At 37.4% G+C, this 16482-nt stretch overlaps 1 protein-coding gene across 13 annotated transcripts in view; it reads right to left on the reverse strand.

Moving 5' to 3' along the window:
• The window catches only part of B3GALT1 (beta-1,3-galactosyltransferase 1), a 616865-nt gene that overhangs the window by 520207 nt on the left and 80176 nt on the right, over window positions 1-16482 (reverse strand). Inside the window, exon 2 of one of the 13 annotated variants that reach the window (XM_055572361.1) lies at window positions 9086-9212. The exons of the other annotated variants lie outside the window; for them this stretch is intronic. The gene's annotated coding sequence lies outside the window, so the exon portion shown is untranslated. The remainder of the gene's footprint in view (window positions 1-9085; window positions 9213-16482) is intronic. 13 annotated transcript variants of the gene reach the window in all.

Genomic DNA, 16482 nt, shown 5'->3' on the forward strand with positions numbered 1-16482 from the left:
TTACACAATTAATAAGTACAAAATACTGCACTACCATTCTTAGCAATTTTTGATGTGATTCTCCCACACTGGGGTTCCAATTCACAGAATCCCATCCCTCACTCTTTCCCACTATTCTGAATACAGAGATAACAAAAGGCAAGACCTTCAAAACAACTTCACTATATTGTGTCACACCCATATCAGCACAGAGGACCCACTGGGTGCAAAGCTAGGTCCATCTCAAAACAGACTAATCTCTCCCCTATTCAAAGATACTCAATACACACACACACACACACACACACACACACACAAGATATGAATAGTATATATCCAATACAAAACATCTTACTACTTTGGATTTTAAAAGTAAATCTTATAAGAAAAAACAGTGTAGCTGATTCCTTATAAATAATCGCTTCAATGATTTAATTCCTCATTTTAAACTGGCTGCTTTACATCCTCATATATTAACCTGGGAATACTGACATAATACTGTAAAATGTGTATATTACTAAAAAAATGAAGACATTTACCCACAGCTTGCATAATCAAACAGCTGCAGCACAACTGTAACAGAAATAGTTTGGAAGACCACACAAATCATTTACTAATAATCAGCGCAAAACTTATCAAATAGAAAATATGAATGAAACACTACGGAATTTAGAGAATCAGTTAATAAATATAAACCTTTTCCATAGGAATTTAAGTGGAAAGAAAAGTAAATGTGAAAAGGTATGAACAATTCTAAGAAATGTTACTGGAAAATACTATGTAACTGAAGAAATATTAATATAAAATTAACGAGTCCACCAAGTGCCATGCAAAACAAACCAAACAATCCCCATTGATGGCTTCTGGGAAGAAAAAAGAAACATGTATGAATAAGAATTGCACAACTAATTATTAAATCATATGCTAAAAATCAGTAGAATATCTATGCTGAGGGAAAATAACCCTAAACTAAGATATGCCCACATAGCATAAGACTTACAGAAAGTTAAAGTGGTTAAAGATATTCTCGATCATTTTCAGACTCTCAGATTTCACAGAAATTTTACAAAATGAATTGTTTGCAGACACAGGACATCAGCAAGGAGAAAATAAACAGGATACTGATTAGGTGGAGTGGAGAAGAGAAGCAATAAATAAGGAGCACACTAAAATAACATTTTGTCCTGGGGCAGAAGGAGACAGGTTCCCAAGATTCAAGAGCATTAATTCACAAGCAGTCCTCTCAACAGTAAGGCAAGACAGCAAGGGTAACATTTATTTAGACATACATGATGTTAAATTTAGAGACTTAATTGTGAATCACATAAAGCCTTAATTAACACTTCCTAATCAGATGTTTCAGGGGAACGTGATTCCTCTTTGTAAATTGCCTAAGTAACAAAAGTGCCAGACCTTTGCAGACACAGAAAATGAGAGTTGTCAGAGTCATGTGCAGTAAATGGTGGCTGAGAATTTTATTTTACTTACATAATTTCTGCATAAACATCAAGTGGTCAGAGCAGTTTTACCCACACCTGTCATCTAGGGAACCAGGTATAAGGCAGAGGGACAAAGTGCAATGGAAATCATGGAGTGGGGACAGTGAGATTTAAGGCTTCTAAAAGGCAAATATAACCCTCAGGATTTCTGCATCAGCGCAAATAACAACTCTTTTTTTTTTCCTAATAGCATCTGGAATTAAGCTACATGTCTCTTATATTGCTAGGCAAAACAATAAAAGTAAAAAGGACAAAACTTCAAGACACTCAAGGATGAAACATGTGAACTTGAGCAGTCTGGTCACACACTCCAGAAGACAATTTTTCTCTCAAATTAGTTTCTTGGCTCCCATTTAACTGCTCTGAGAATCTTCACATTTCCTGGTCTACAGATTACTTGAGACGAAGGTGTCATACTTTTCTCATTCTTAGAGAAAAGTGTTCCTCATAGCTATTTGGTCCTCTTGCTTCTTAGCCTGGCTGCTAAAGGAAGGAGCTTTTGCAGCAGAGGGTTTAGTTTAGTGTCAATTCTTTTCCTGCTCACAAGATTGGTAGAAGAATAAATGGGAAAATTCTTGCTTTTTAAGTTCTGTTATATTTGATTTGCTCTGCCTTGAAACACTCCAGAGATTCTTATTTATGATTTAAAGAATGACTAGACCACTGTAAGGCGATGTTAGCAAGGGAGCCATAGCATTTGATAAATATCCCATGAAGGAGGCCAGTCTTACTCAGGGAGCAGTAGGGTATTTTTTTATTTAGTTGGCAAATAAGTATTCAAATTCTTGATCAAACTACTTCAGGGCCAGCCTATATATTTACCTGGAAAGAACTCCACTATCTTTCCCAGCTGCAAAGTTGGTGACAATAGTTGATTTTTCGATTCTTAATAGAACTGCAGGCTCCACTTGCTGAATAGAGTTAAATACATAACACACTAACCAACATCTCATTTTTGAGGTATCTTCTTGGCTCTTCTTCAAAAACGTGTTTATGAAATATAAGTGATTTCTTTAGGGTGACATAGAAATGTGAATGACAGGCTGTACTCAGGACTGTCTACGTCCAGTAGAGAATGCTGGAAAACCTTGGACATTCTCACAAAGAAGATCCAACACTAAGCAATGGGTAATCCATCATCCTCACTGAAAAGCTCTATCCGAAATCAGATAACAAACTGCTAAAAGGAAAAAATAGTTAAGACAGATTATTTTAGAACCCTTTTCAAATTACAGTGGATTCTTTTACCTGGCTCGTTGGAGGAAGTAATGAATATTTTCCATTAACTAAAGTTTATTTTTGTAAATACCTGACTCTCTAGAAACCTTTCTAAACGGTATACGACATCTGTCCTTCTTAATCTGAATGCTCTAACGTGTATGTGACGTAACAGTCAGTTACATCAGTGGTCCTCAAGAGCCTGCAACCCCCCACCCTCAATTTTTTTGTGCACTTGTGGAGTCTCCTCCTCTTGAGTCTGGAAGTCTGGACTAGCTCTGTGATTGGCTTTAACCAGAAGAATGCTGCAAACTTGATATTCTGCTAGCTCTAGGCCTAACACTTAAGAAGGCCTAGCAGCTTCTGCTTTTGTGCTGCATAGGAAGCCAGGAACCCCCATGAGGCACCTTGCATCTCATGGGGAGCCAACAAGAAGGTCTGAGGTCCCTGACTGACGGGCCTAGATGACCTTCCAGTCAACAGCCAAAATCAACTTGGCACACCTAAGAGTGAAGCACCTTATGAATGGATTCTCCAGTCTCAATTTAGTGGAGCCAGCTGACATTCGGTGGATATTCTGGGATATTCACCGTGGATATTCCCCAGGGACATTGCGGGGCTCAGAGATGAGCCCCCTCCAGGGTCATGCCCAGATTGCAAAATATCATATGAGCAAATGACTGCTTGCTGCTATTCTAAGCCACTATGTTTTGGGATAACAAACAACTGAAACACTGTACTTGATCTTTTCTTGATGGCTCATGGTCATCAAATTTTTTGAAGAACACAACAGACGATATCAGGGGATCTAGATTCTTATTCCAGGTCCACCACTTAAGTTTATTTTTAGCTATTCATATTTTCAATTTCCACATGTATAAATTCTGATTATTCCATAAGATTGTTTGTAAAATATGACCAAAAAACACACTGCAGTGCTTTCAAAACTATTCTATACTTCTGAATCTATTCCATGTTAGTATATTACCTTTACCTCCCTATTCTAATTTTTATCTATTACTCCCAATACAAAAGTAATGTTTTGGAGCCAAAGAGGTAATACGTATTTTGCAACAGAATACTTGATTTTGCACATGAGTTCAAGTTGGTGAACCCCAGTTGTTAGCAGGCTGAATACCTCATAAACAAGATGTTGCCATACTCGTACACATAGTGGGCCAATTTTCATTTTAGAGAAGAAATTACAGTGTTTCAAAATCATCATTAGTCTCTCAAATTCTTTTCTGCAAACTTTACAATGTGTCTTTGATAAGACATTTCCCAATAATGTTCTCTGCAAGCATTTCGCTCTTTCTTCTGATGTTTTCCAAATTGCTTCACAAAAGGAACACAGGAATCTCACATGTGTGAAGCCTTCAGCCAGTCACTTAATCATGTGGAGATGCAGTTTCGTTCTACATAAATTCAGGATAACTATTTCTGCCTTGCTGTTTTGCGTGAGTACTTCTTGTTAGGGGCATCACAAAAGCATTCAGTAAATTCTGGTCGATAATTATCGTCACTATTATCACCCTCGTTTCTTTCATGTGCCGCAGTAGTATATATGACTTCATTTTTATGGTTTAGAGATTTTAGGGCAATCTACTTTTATATCCTCACTCAGAAGAAATAAAATGAAAGAAAACAAAGATGCAAAAATAATAAAAATAAAGCAGTTTTTTTTCTTCTTGAGAATTTGGCAAAAGGCAATTTAGAGTGAGTGTGTGTTCATCTAATATTATGAATATGAGAGAAATATGATTTTCTTATATCTTTTGTTCAACATCTTGCAAACTAGGGGTGATTAAGAAAGATATTATCATGACAGCAGCAAAAGCAAGAAGAGATATGCACGAGCCAGTATCTCTGATCCCTCCAAAGTAGAATAAGTTTTGGGGAATTTAGTAAGAATAATTGAAACATAACCTGAAGACTTCTGGCTAGCTTTGGAAGCCAAATTTCCAAATAGCTTTACCAACTGCTCCAGGCTGAAAGAGCAGGAAGAATGTAATTCTTTCTGATCCCACTCGGAGACTGTTCTTAGACTTCAGTTCCTTCTCTGCAAAGGGAGGTGAGCCAAGAAAGATCCTTGATGCAAGTCTCTCATTTTAATCCCTCAACTGTAATTCATTATCTGAAGCCCCAGAAACTACCTGTAGGCAAGAAATTCCACAACTGTTTTGGAGTCTGTTCTTGAGCTAATACAAAAAATAGTGTATAATGCCCATCAGGAAACCATTCCTATATAGCTCACATTTTATTGCTCCTGTTGTTACATTTCAGGCACTTAAAGTCCATGTAGATTGTTCATCAAATAATATCCAATGCTCCCAGAAATAGTGGGCTTTAAGAGGATCTCATGTATATTTTGATTCTGCCTAGTCTAACGATACACATGGGATACAAACTGGAAAGGACAAAGTAAAGAAAATGAAGATACAAGCTAACATCTTCCTGACCCAGGGAATGAACCAGGGTCTCCTGCACTGCAGGCAGATTCTATAGCAACTTGGCCACCAAGGAAGCCCAACATCAACATTTATGCTAAATATAAAGCATAGTGATGTCCAAGTATATGTGTATATATGAGAACTGAGAGAGAACATTCAGCTATAAATGGATTCCACTCTTCAGGCTGATGCAAACCACACCTCAGCTTCCCTCCCAGACCCCATGGTGAAAATGTGCAGAATGACAAAAGTGTCAGAGGTGGAGTTGGGTAGATATTCCTTCAGTTTTCATAGCAGGCAAAATAAGAGACTCACTCATTGGTTGTTATTTAGCAAAACTGTTTGAGAACTTCTGCTACACACACACACAGAAGGTTCTGAGAAGGGCGAGATCAAAAGACAGTTAAGTAAGACCCAGCTGAAAGAGCACAGACAACCAGCCGGGAGAAAGGCATGAAGATGAAGGAACAGGGACATGAAGAGATAATGAATATGTGAATGAGGGAATGAGACAATGCAGCAAAAAAGAACTGGGAAAAATGCTCATTTTAAAACAGAAAAGTTGAAAAAGGGGGAGAAACAAACAACATGAGATAATGGTGTGAAAACTAAAGATAATATCCCCAGAGTTACAAGAAGTAAGCATGTGTGAACAAGAGAAAGGAAGAATTTGAGAAAAGAGAATAAAGGAAAGTACAGAAAAAGAGCGGAAAACAGTAACTTATTTTACAGTGCTAACTCCATTCCATTCACACTCCCCTGTATCACTACATTTTTGTCAGTTTAAAAGTCTTTTAGATAATGCATAAATCAAAAGTGGAAAAACAATCCTTGATTCAGAGGATTTGCAATATATTATACAGCTTTGAATTGTGGAATATGTATTTATTTTTTAAAACATCTCTGCTATGGTGACAGGTAATTTTCTTAGAACCTGAAACTCTGATTTGGGATAAAGAAGATTTTAGAATGAAAAACAAAAGAGAGAAAAACAAGGAAACAGGAATAAGTGTTGATGGGTGCTGGTTGTCAGCATGTTGACAAGAAGGAAACAGATGAATCGTTACCAAGAATGCTAAGCAGTAAGATGCTCTGAGAAAGGAAAAGCAGAGAGGTTTTTTCTTTCAATTTGCCCTTTTGGATTTTTGCTCATGGATCACAACCTGCCATGTTTACAGAGGCACTAAAACCCGTCCCCTGCTCACCACCTGACTTGAATCTCTGCTCCCTTTGACTTTGGTGGTTCACACACTGCCATGTGGAAGCCTTCGCCTTCCCAATCCCTTTCTTCAATTTTGGCTGGATCACTGGATTTTTTTTCCTGAATGAAGAATTTTCTCTGCATCATTTAGGAGAGATGAGCCACTGAGAATTTTCTTGCTTTCATTTTTTTTTTAATTCATTTATTTCACCATTTTGTGTATATATATATTTTTTTTATTTTACAATATTATATTGGTTTTGCCATACATCAACATGAATCCACCACGGGTGTACAAGTGTTCCCCCTCCTGAATCCCTCTCCCACCTCCCTCCCCGTACCATTCCTCTGGGTCATCCCAGTGCACCAGCCCCGAGCATCCTGTATCATGCTTCGAACCTGGACTGGCGATTAGTTTCACATATGATATTATACATGTTTCAATGTCATTCTCCCAAATCATCCCACAGAGCCCTCACAGAGTCCAAAAGACTGTTCTATACATCTGTGTCTCTTTTGCTGTCTCACATACAGGGTTATCGTTACCATCTTTCTAAATTCCATATATATGCGTTAGTATACTGTATTGGTGTTTTTCTTTCTGGTGCTCCAGTTTCATCCACCTCATTAGAACTGATTCAAATGTATTCTTTTTAATGGCTGAGTAATACTCCATTGTGTATATGTACCATGGCTTTCTTATCCATTCATCTGCTGATGGACATCTAGGTTGCTTCCATGTCCTGGCTTTTATAAACAGTGCTGCAATGAACACTGGGGTACACGTGTCTCTTTCAATTCTGGTTTCCTTGGTGTGTACGCCCAGCAGTGGGATTGCTGGGTTGTATGGCAGTTCTAGTTCCAGTTTTTTAAGGAATCTCCACACTGTTCTCCATAGTGGTTGTACTAGTTTGCATTCCCACCAACAGTTAAAGAGGGTTCCCTTTTCTCCGCACCCTCTCCAGCATTTATTGCTTGTAGACTTTTGGATCGCAGCCATTCTGACTGGCGTGAAATGGTACCTCATTGTGGTTTTGATTTGCATTTCTCTGATAATGAGTGATGTTGAGCATCTTTTCATGTGTTTGTTAGCCATCTGTATGTCTTCTTTGGAGAAATGTCTGTTTTGTTCTTTGGCCCATTTTTTTGATTGGGTCATTTATTTTTCTGGAATTGAGCTGCAGGAGTTGCTTGTGTATTTTTGAGATTAGTTGTTTGTCAGTTGCTTCATTTGGCTATTATTTTCTTCCATTCCAAAGGCTGTCTTTTCACCTTGCTTATAGTTTTCTTTGTTGTGAAGAAGCTTTTAATTTTAATTAGGTCCCATTTGTTTATTTTTGCTTTTATTTCCAATATTCTGGGAGGTGGGTCATAGAGGATCCTGCTGTGATGTATGTCAGAGAGTGTTTTGCCTATGTTCTCCTCTAGGAGTTTTATAGTTTCTGGTCTTACGTTTAGATCTTTAATCCATCTTGAGTTTATTTTTGTGTATGGTGTTAGAAAGTGTTCTAGTTTCATTCTTTTACAAGTGGTTGATCAGTTTTCCCAGAACCACTTGTTAAAGAGATTGTCTTTTCTCCTTTGTATATTCTTGCCTCCTTTGTCAAAGATATGGTGTCCATAGGTGTGTGGATTTATCTCTGGGCTTTCTTATGTCATAATTGGTCCCACGCTCCCTTTCATAGATAAGGTCTCCATTTATGCAGATCAATGGTTCACAGACTTAAATATACATCAGAGTTACCAGGTCTCCACTGCAGTTACTGACCCAGTAGGTACCAAGAGGGGCCTAGGAATCTGCATTTCTAAGACATTCCAAGGTGATGCTGATGCTACTAGTCTAGGGACCCACACTGTGGGAATCACCGATAAAGATCCTTCCTACTACTAGATCGTCTCAAAAGACTTAGTCTTGTATGGTAAATGACAGCAAGTGAAAACTTAAGGTCCCTTGATTAGCAACAATGTTCTTCATTCCTAACATTAATTGAATGCCATGATTAGAATATTCCTCACCACTAATGCAGAGAAGGCAATGGCACCCCACTCCAGTACTCTTGCCTGGAAAATCCCATGGACAGAGGAGCCTGGTGGGCTGCAGTCTATGGGGTCGCACAGAGTTGGACACGACTGAAGCGACTTAGCAGCAGCAGCAGCAGCACTAATGACAAGCAATATAGTTGCTTACATACCTATCTGTATTTGCCAGAATACAGCAGTTCCTAACCTAACTACAAATTCTATACATTAAAGTCTGTAAAACTCAACATGTATAGTTAAAAATCTATGAAAATCCCATCACCTAATAGTGAACAGTGTTAATGATTCAGATATTACATCAAAATAAAGACTGTGAATGTATTAGTTAATGAATTTCAAGTTTGATAATTTCAAATTGAGCCTTTTGCAAAATTCTCAAGTTATTACTGAAAAGATGTTTACCAACATGCTCTACAAAATTGGATAGTTTTTCTTAGCTTTACTAATAATTAGAAATGAAAAAAAATTTTATGTATATTGCCTGAACAAAACAAGATCTACCAAATAGAATAATGCCTGAGGTTTTACCATTATGATAACTTAATCCATCCATGCACCTCTAACCAGTAGCCCATAAAGATAAGTCCTAAACTTCGACGCCGTTCTTTAACCCAGAATCTTCTTCCCGAATTCCTTTTAAAAATTGTGCCTGCTGCTCACACATGCTTTTATTTCTGACTTTGCATGTATGAACTTACCTTGGTTCCCCTGTCTTGACCTTGGCTCTTTGTAAAGTGATGGCTCAGACTCAATTTTTGACCATCTTAGCTCTGGTTCCCATCAATCATCCAAGTCATCAGCACATCTAAAGATTTTGTTTCATCTCTTGCAAAAAAAAAAAAAAAATAGCAGATAGTAATTTTGTTATCAAATAAGTGGGCTTTAAAAATAGGTGTCTACATGTTAAAACCTATTAAAATAGCTAGAGTTTGATGATATAAGGAAACCAAACAAAAATTCACTTTATCATACATTAAAAATGTTTTTAGTTTGATATCCTATAATTTTTGCAAGTGTTAAAAGTGAATCTTGAATTTAAGTTAGTTAATGGTTTTACCTATCATTTATATTACAGTTTAAAAAGAGGAAGGTGCAATGTTTTATTAAAAAGCTATGAACTGTGTCCAAACAGATATAAAAAAAATGTTCAAATAGGTTCCATGTAGAAGAGTGTACGACTGTTATTATCCGAACAGCAACTTCAATAAATTAAAGCACTCAATATTGTACCAGCCGGCTGTCAGAAATGAATAGTGAACCTGCCAGCAGAAATGTTTCCAATTTCTTAACCTCCATCCTGGTCCCTGACAAAACTAACTGGCATTTTGACACAAAGTTGTCGTGGCAGGGATTAAAAAAAAAGAATAAAATTTCTCTTTAACTACTCAAGTGATGAATTATAGCCAAATGTAACTCAATACACCAAACATTCTATTTTAGGGTGAAGCTAAAATAAATGCCAGCACTTATATATTGGCATGCAAAATAATAATAACATTGAAGTGAATTTCCAAGAGAAAAATACATTTAAAAGTTAATTAAATGTTTGGTTTTCTTTTTAAAATGAAAAGTTTTTCTCCTGGATTTGCAACAAGAATTCAGTAAATATTTTATACCTAGTCTATTTCAAAAAATTTTATTAAATAAAGAAATGCAAGTTAACTGCAGAGAGCTGTGAAATACAAAGAACTCAAGATAAATATTAAAATACATATTTTCAGTTCAGTTCAGTCGCTCAGTCGCGTCTGACTCTTTGCGACCCCATGAATCGCAGCACAGCAGGCCTCTCTGTCCATCACCAACTCCCAGAGTTCACTCAGACTCACATCCATCGAGTCAGTGATGCCATCCAGCCATCTCATCCTCTGTCATCCCCTTCTCCTCCTGCCCCCAGTCCCTCCCAGCATCAGAGTCTTTTCCAATGAGTCAACTCTTTGCATGAGGTGGCCAAAGTACTGGAGTTTCAGCTTTAGCATCATTCCTTCCAAAGAAATCCCAGGGCTGATCTCCTTCAGAATGGACTGGTTGGATCTCCTTGCAGTCCAAGGGACTCTCAAGAGTCTTCTCCAACACCACAGTTCAAAAGGATCAATTCTTCGGTGCTCAGCTTTCTTCACAGTCCAACTCTCACATCCATACATGACCACTGGAAAAACCATAGCCTTGACTAGATGGACCTTCGTTGGCAAAGTAATGTCTCTGCTTTTGAATATGCTATCTAGGTTGGTCATAACTTTCCTTCCAAGGAGTAAGCGTCTTTTAATTTCATGGCTGCAATCACCATCTGCAGTGATTTTTGGAGCCCAAAAAAATAAAGTCTGACACTGTTTCCACTGTTTCCCCATCTATTTGACATGAAGTGATGGGACCGGATGCCATGATCTTCGTTTTCTGAATGTTGAGCTTTAAGCCAACTTTTTCACTCTCCACTTTCACTTTCATCAAGAGGCTTTTTAGTTCCTCTTCACTTTCTGCCACAAGGCTGGTGTTACCTGCATATCTGCGGTTATTGAGATTTTTCCCAGCAATCTTGATTCCAGCTTGTGCTTCTCCCAGCCCAGAGTTTCTCATGATGTATTCTGCATATAAGTTATTTTAAATGGTATTAAATATATATACAGTTGTGTATTCATTATCCACATTTTACATAATTTGCCTGTAATGCAAAGTTCCAGAAAGCACTAGAAAAGTAATTCTGTATACATGTATATTCACCAGTATATGTTTATGGTCACGCATCTGTGTATATATGCACACAACTTAAACTTGAGAAATTATCTGCAATAGTCATGTCAAGGTTAATGGTGTATCTATATTCTGTTTAGTATTTTTATGATTTCTTTACTTAAATTTAAATTATGAACCCATTTGAGAATTTGAGAGCATTATCAGTGTACTGAAATGCCACCCTAATGATGCTTGACTCATACAAGTTATTGTTTGGAAACTAGCAATATGTTGATGTCATTATATATGTGACTATGTAAATTTTATTAAAATTAACCTTTAGCAATGACCTTAGAGCCAAGGTTTATACAAATCTATTAGAGAAGTCTGAAGTTCTAGGGTATATTAAATACAATATTTTTAGATTACCAAAAATTTCACTTTATCAAAGGATTCATAAGTAGCTTTCTTTAAATGTAGGACTCCCAACAGTATGTAGCATTTGTTTATACAGCACTATCTACTTCGTGTTGCAGATACAGAAATTTACCATTAGAATGATAGAAGCAAGAGATGCAATTTAGTACAATTATACAGTGTCTACCATGAAAAGTAGTACACCTTATATTACAGTTTTACGACAACAATGTGTGTGTGCTTAGCCACTCAGTCATGTCCGACTCTTTGCAACCCCATGCTAGGCTCCTCTGTCCACGGGGATTCTCCAGGCAAGAATACTGGAGTGACAACAGTACTTATTAACAAAAAAAACCAAATGCATCACTCTAGTCTACATACTCCTCCAACTTTCATTCTCCAAATTTTGGCCAAGGACACACGTGTGTGTTGAGGGTCTATTTCACTTTCATTAGTTGATATAGTCTGTATTAAAGAAAAGCAGCAACAGGTACAGAAATACATGCACAAAATCCCCCTTTCAAACGCCACCGTTTATAATGTATCACAAATGAAGCATCAACCTTACCACCAAATGGACAGCAGTTTCTGCAGGGAGCAGGGGAGAGGAGTTAGGGTAGTAAGTCTCTTGTTGGAGGAGATTTAACCCAGTTTGGTCTTCACACTCCATCAGTTGTGCTTAGTTTCCCTGGAAAACTTGATAAACTCAGTTGCTGTAAATAAAACTAGGTCACACTTGACAACTCTGCCCTACATGAGTCATTCTTAGCACTAATCATTCTTAGACCTCTTTTTTCACATTGAAAACAAAAACATTTTCCTACCCTTATCACCCCAGCTGCATGTTTCAGTCTACTTACCATGAATTAGCCTTTTCGAAGAAAAGGAAAGCTATGAATGTTCATCTTTCTACATCTTAGTACATCAAAAATGTACAGGGATTTCAGTACAATGTCAAACTAATTGCACACAGTTTAAGCTTTGTTGTTAAGAAAAATCATTTGTTCTAAAAAACACAATAAAAAACTCAAAGAAAATATAGTCTGAATTTCAAAAATATTAAAACCAAGGACAGAAACTAATTTTAATAGAAATTTTTCACGAAAGACAAACTACTACTAGGCTAATACTGAACAACAAAACCAAGAGTGTTATAATGACACTCTGTTCAGACATCATTGATAGCTCAGACTGCATGAAAGCAAAAGACTGATAATTCTAGCTAATACTCTATTTATGGACCTGTTAAAGTTGTTAAATATAATACACAAGAATGTATTTGGCATCAAATTCAACTTTAAAGGTTAGGATTACCCAGGATATCCCATGAGAGCACTGAGTCCACTCAGCCCTCATTCACTTCCTCACCAGTGTAATGCAATTTTAATCAATTAGGTTTCCACTTTTAGACTAACTGTAATTTGCAAATTACTTCTGGGTCTCTAAGCCTTTAAAAGTCCTTGAGATAGTTACCTAGAAGGTTAAACGAGAAGTGCATTCTCATTCTGAGACATATGTTGGAAAGAGAGGAGTGAAAAAATACAGGTTTATTAGTCACTCTCCATGTAACAAATTCACCTAGTCTCCCATCTTATTGTATTTAAAGCCTACTATGAATGAAACTTTTGTTGGGCCACTACTGATGGATTTTGCAAGACTTTACAGAAGAGATAAGACTTGAGGTTAGCCATTGAAGATGGGGGAAATTAAAATATATTTTAAAAGAGGAGCAGAAGGTATTGAATGACTAAAAGCATGGTGATAGTCTAGACTCCATATGGCATGTTTCAGCAAACCAATTTTGGGGGAATCAATGATCGATGTAATGATATTTTGAGAGATAAAGATGGAAAAGTACATTAGACTGGGCAAGTAGGTAGTAAATGTGGTACAGGCGATATAAGACAATTGAAGGATGGTGAAGCAGGGAATAACTTGCATGGAATACTGTCATGGACTGAAGCATAAAGTCCTGTCAATGGGCTCTTAATGAACTGTGAATGAGGCTGTAAGGATCTTAGACCAAGCAGGGGCAAAGTAGAAAGAAAAGGACAGACACAAAAGATTTAAGAAAGGAAGAAACAACCATACTTGTGATGTACTACTATGAGAGGGAAGGAAATAAGAAAAATTGGCAATAACTTGAAGAGGCTTTGGCTGTTTTAGAGAGAGGATGGCACTATGGCATGGTATAAGTCAGAAAATATATATATATATATATACACACACACACACAAAATTGAGAGTTATGACACAACTTGGCAGCCGGGGAAGGGTACTGTTGTAGAACATGCCTATCAGACAAAGGAGCCGACATACCATAGGTTAGGTGGTGGAAGATTTCTCACAACTTACAGCATCCTCAGATGGTTTGTCAAAATGGTACTATCTTTCCAAAAGAAGAAAAAAACTAAAACCTGTATTAGCATCCACATATCATGTTTTATGAATTGAATTAGCTCTGTAAGATTTCATTATTGTCACTGATGAAGAGTTATATCATTTATTATCACAATAAATAAAAGGAGGCTTGAAATTTCATCCTTCAATACTGCAACACTAAATTCCTTCCCCAAACTTCTAGGAGGTATCAGATAACCAACAAACACAGCACTTATTAGGCAGGTATTAGGTATTCCAAGTGACGCACGTGGCTACAGTACAGTAAAAACACTAGCAATTGAAAAGTCACACGTCTTCTATACTGACATATGTCTATAAGGTTTTAGAATTTAATAAAGACTTTTATGTTATTAATTATTTATCTGATGTATTTGGATTTTGCAATGATACAAGGTATAGCAATAAAAAGTAAATCCTTCATGAAACTCTTATTTGCAGTTAGCTGCACTGCATACATACACTGATTGGATAAGATGCTCTAAGGCCTTGAATAATATCCTACCTAGCACCTTTGAGCAGTGCTTATATAAAAATTGCTGAACATCACAAAACAGGGGCATTTGTCTACCTGAAAAACTTATCACTGGAAAAAATACCAGTAAGGTTCAACTTCAAGCAATCTTTTAGAGAGCTGTGAAGCAGCAAGTCACAGGCCACCTAAACCTGCAGAACAGCCTAAGTGTTACTGCACACTACTGAACAAACTGTGTACTCTTCCCGTCGTCGACAGGAATCCTGGCCATAACCTTGCGCCCAAAACACACCACCTCGAGACTTCAAATCATAGGTTCAAATTAAAATTCTAGGAAATAACTGTTCCCAAGTCATTTCATATGCAACCAGTTTTCATCCCCCAATTGAGAGAGGAAATAAAGGAGGAACTACTTTTACTTTAATACCATTGAGTGAAACCCTAGCCTCAAAAAGAAACCCTTTTATTGAACTAGCTCAATCAAGATACATAAACCAATAGATAGATAAACCTGGCATACTTACAATATGGAGATCCAGTCTCTGTCATTTTGCTTTCTCATCCTTAATTTCTCCCCACAGGGCTTCTTTTTTCATCTCCATTATAAATAAACCCTTGGCACACAAAATCCCACTGGGTTTACTAGTTATGATATTATGCCTCATTATCAGAATATTATAATTATTCTTATTAGCCTAACATTCACTCTCCCAGAAGAAGAGAGATGTCTGCTCAACAGCAAATTCTCCTCTTGAGACTGTTGGGTAATCCATCGCTTTTCTATTGAAACCTCTATGCCAGGTTATTAAATGTGACTCCTGATGTTTGTTATGCAATTAGTTCTTCCTCTTCTTGGTACAGTTTCTACAGTTCCTGAACTATCTTTAATACTCCCAATCTACTCACATAGACAAACTCTATAGATATGTCTATGGCAAACAGAGAGCAAGCAACTCATCTATCTCTTCATAAATCAATGGTGTAGAGAAGCAACTAGCAATGGGTTGTTAAAATAATTCACAAAGAGCCTTCTCGTTGGGAGATTCTGTCACTTACCCCCAGTCATAGCTATTATTCACAACCACATCAACTTATCACTATTTTGAAGTAAAAATCAAATAGAGCAGTGATTGTGTGTTTTTGTACCCATGTTACTCAACATAGATGTTTTTAAGCAACCGAGGGAGGTATGAAAATGAAGAAAGCAAAGTGGGTCATTTCATATTCCTCCAACTTTTCAGTCCCCTTGACCTTCATCTTGTTTTCTTTTACTTATATGTCACTCATTACACAGGCAAAATTCAGAAATACAAAACTATTCCTGAACACCAAACAAACCTCATATCTCACCAGTCCTCCACACATATCCTTTGGTTTGGCAAACCAAAGCTCTTTTCACAAAGCCAAGTCTGCTTTCAGAAGCAAAACTGCCATTTCTCTCTCATGTCATCAGTAGGAATTAATGCAAAACTACAAAGGCTGGTTTCTATCAAAATGAGATAGGATTTATTTTTGCTCCCGAAAAAAATTACTTGAATATCTACTTTATCTGCAACAATACAGAGAAGTTGTAGCACAGACTGTATAAAAATACCTCCAGAATGATGATAAATAAAATGCTGTAGTTTCACAGAGTGGTCAGGTTGTGCCCCAGGACAGAACATAACAAGTGCAGCCCGGGTTGAAAGGCAGAGAAGTGCCATCTGGGGAAGAGACAAGTGTACGAGGCCCCAGAGTCAAACAGCAGCGCAGCAGGCCTCAGTAGGTCAGTGTTTATTTGCAGAAAGAGGAGAGAGAACACACAATATCTGGCCTCTAGCAACGCACTGGTCCCCCAAGGGCACCAGCTCCACGGTGTAGCAGAACGTGGCCAGTGAAGCTGCATGAGCCTTGCTTCCTGCCCCAGTGAAAGAACTCCAACCTTGACCCTTTGGGGCCTGAAAAACAGAAAGCAGGAGGTGTGACCAACAGCTACTGCTTAGCTAAACAGTTCCGAGAAAAGTTTGCCCGTGCTGGATACAGATGGACCAGGAAAGTATACACAAGGTCAGTCCTGAGCTTTTTCCCTGAAATGCAATTTGTGAGCTTGACAGCATGTCACTTGTTGAGTACAAGGTTTATAGAACTGGAGGAACA

The sequence above is a fragment of the Bubalus kerabau genome, chromosome 3 (assembly GCF_029407905.1).
Source record: "Bubalus kerabau isolate K-KA32 ecotype Philippines breed swamp buffalo chromosome 3, PCC_UOA_SB_1v2, whole genome shotgun sequence".
In the NCBI taxonomy this organism is placed as follows: Eukaryota; Metazoa; Chordata; class Mammalia; order Artiodactyla; family Bovidae; genus Bubalus; species Bubalus kerabau.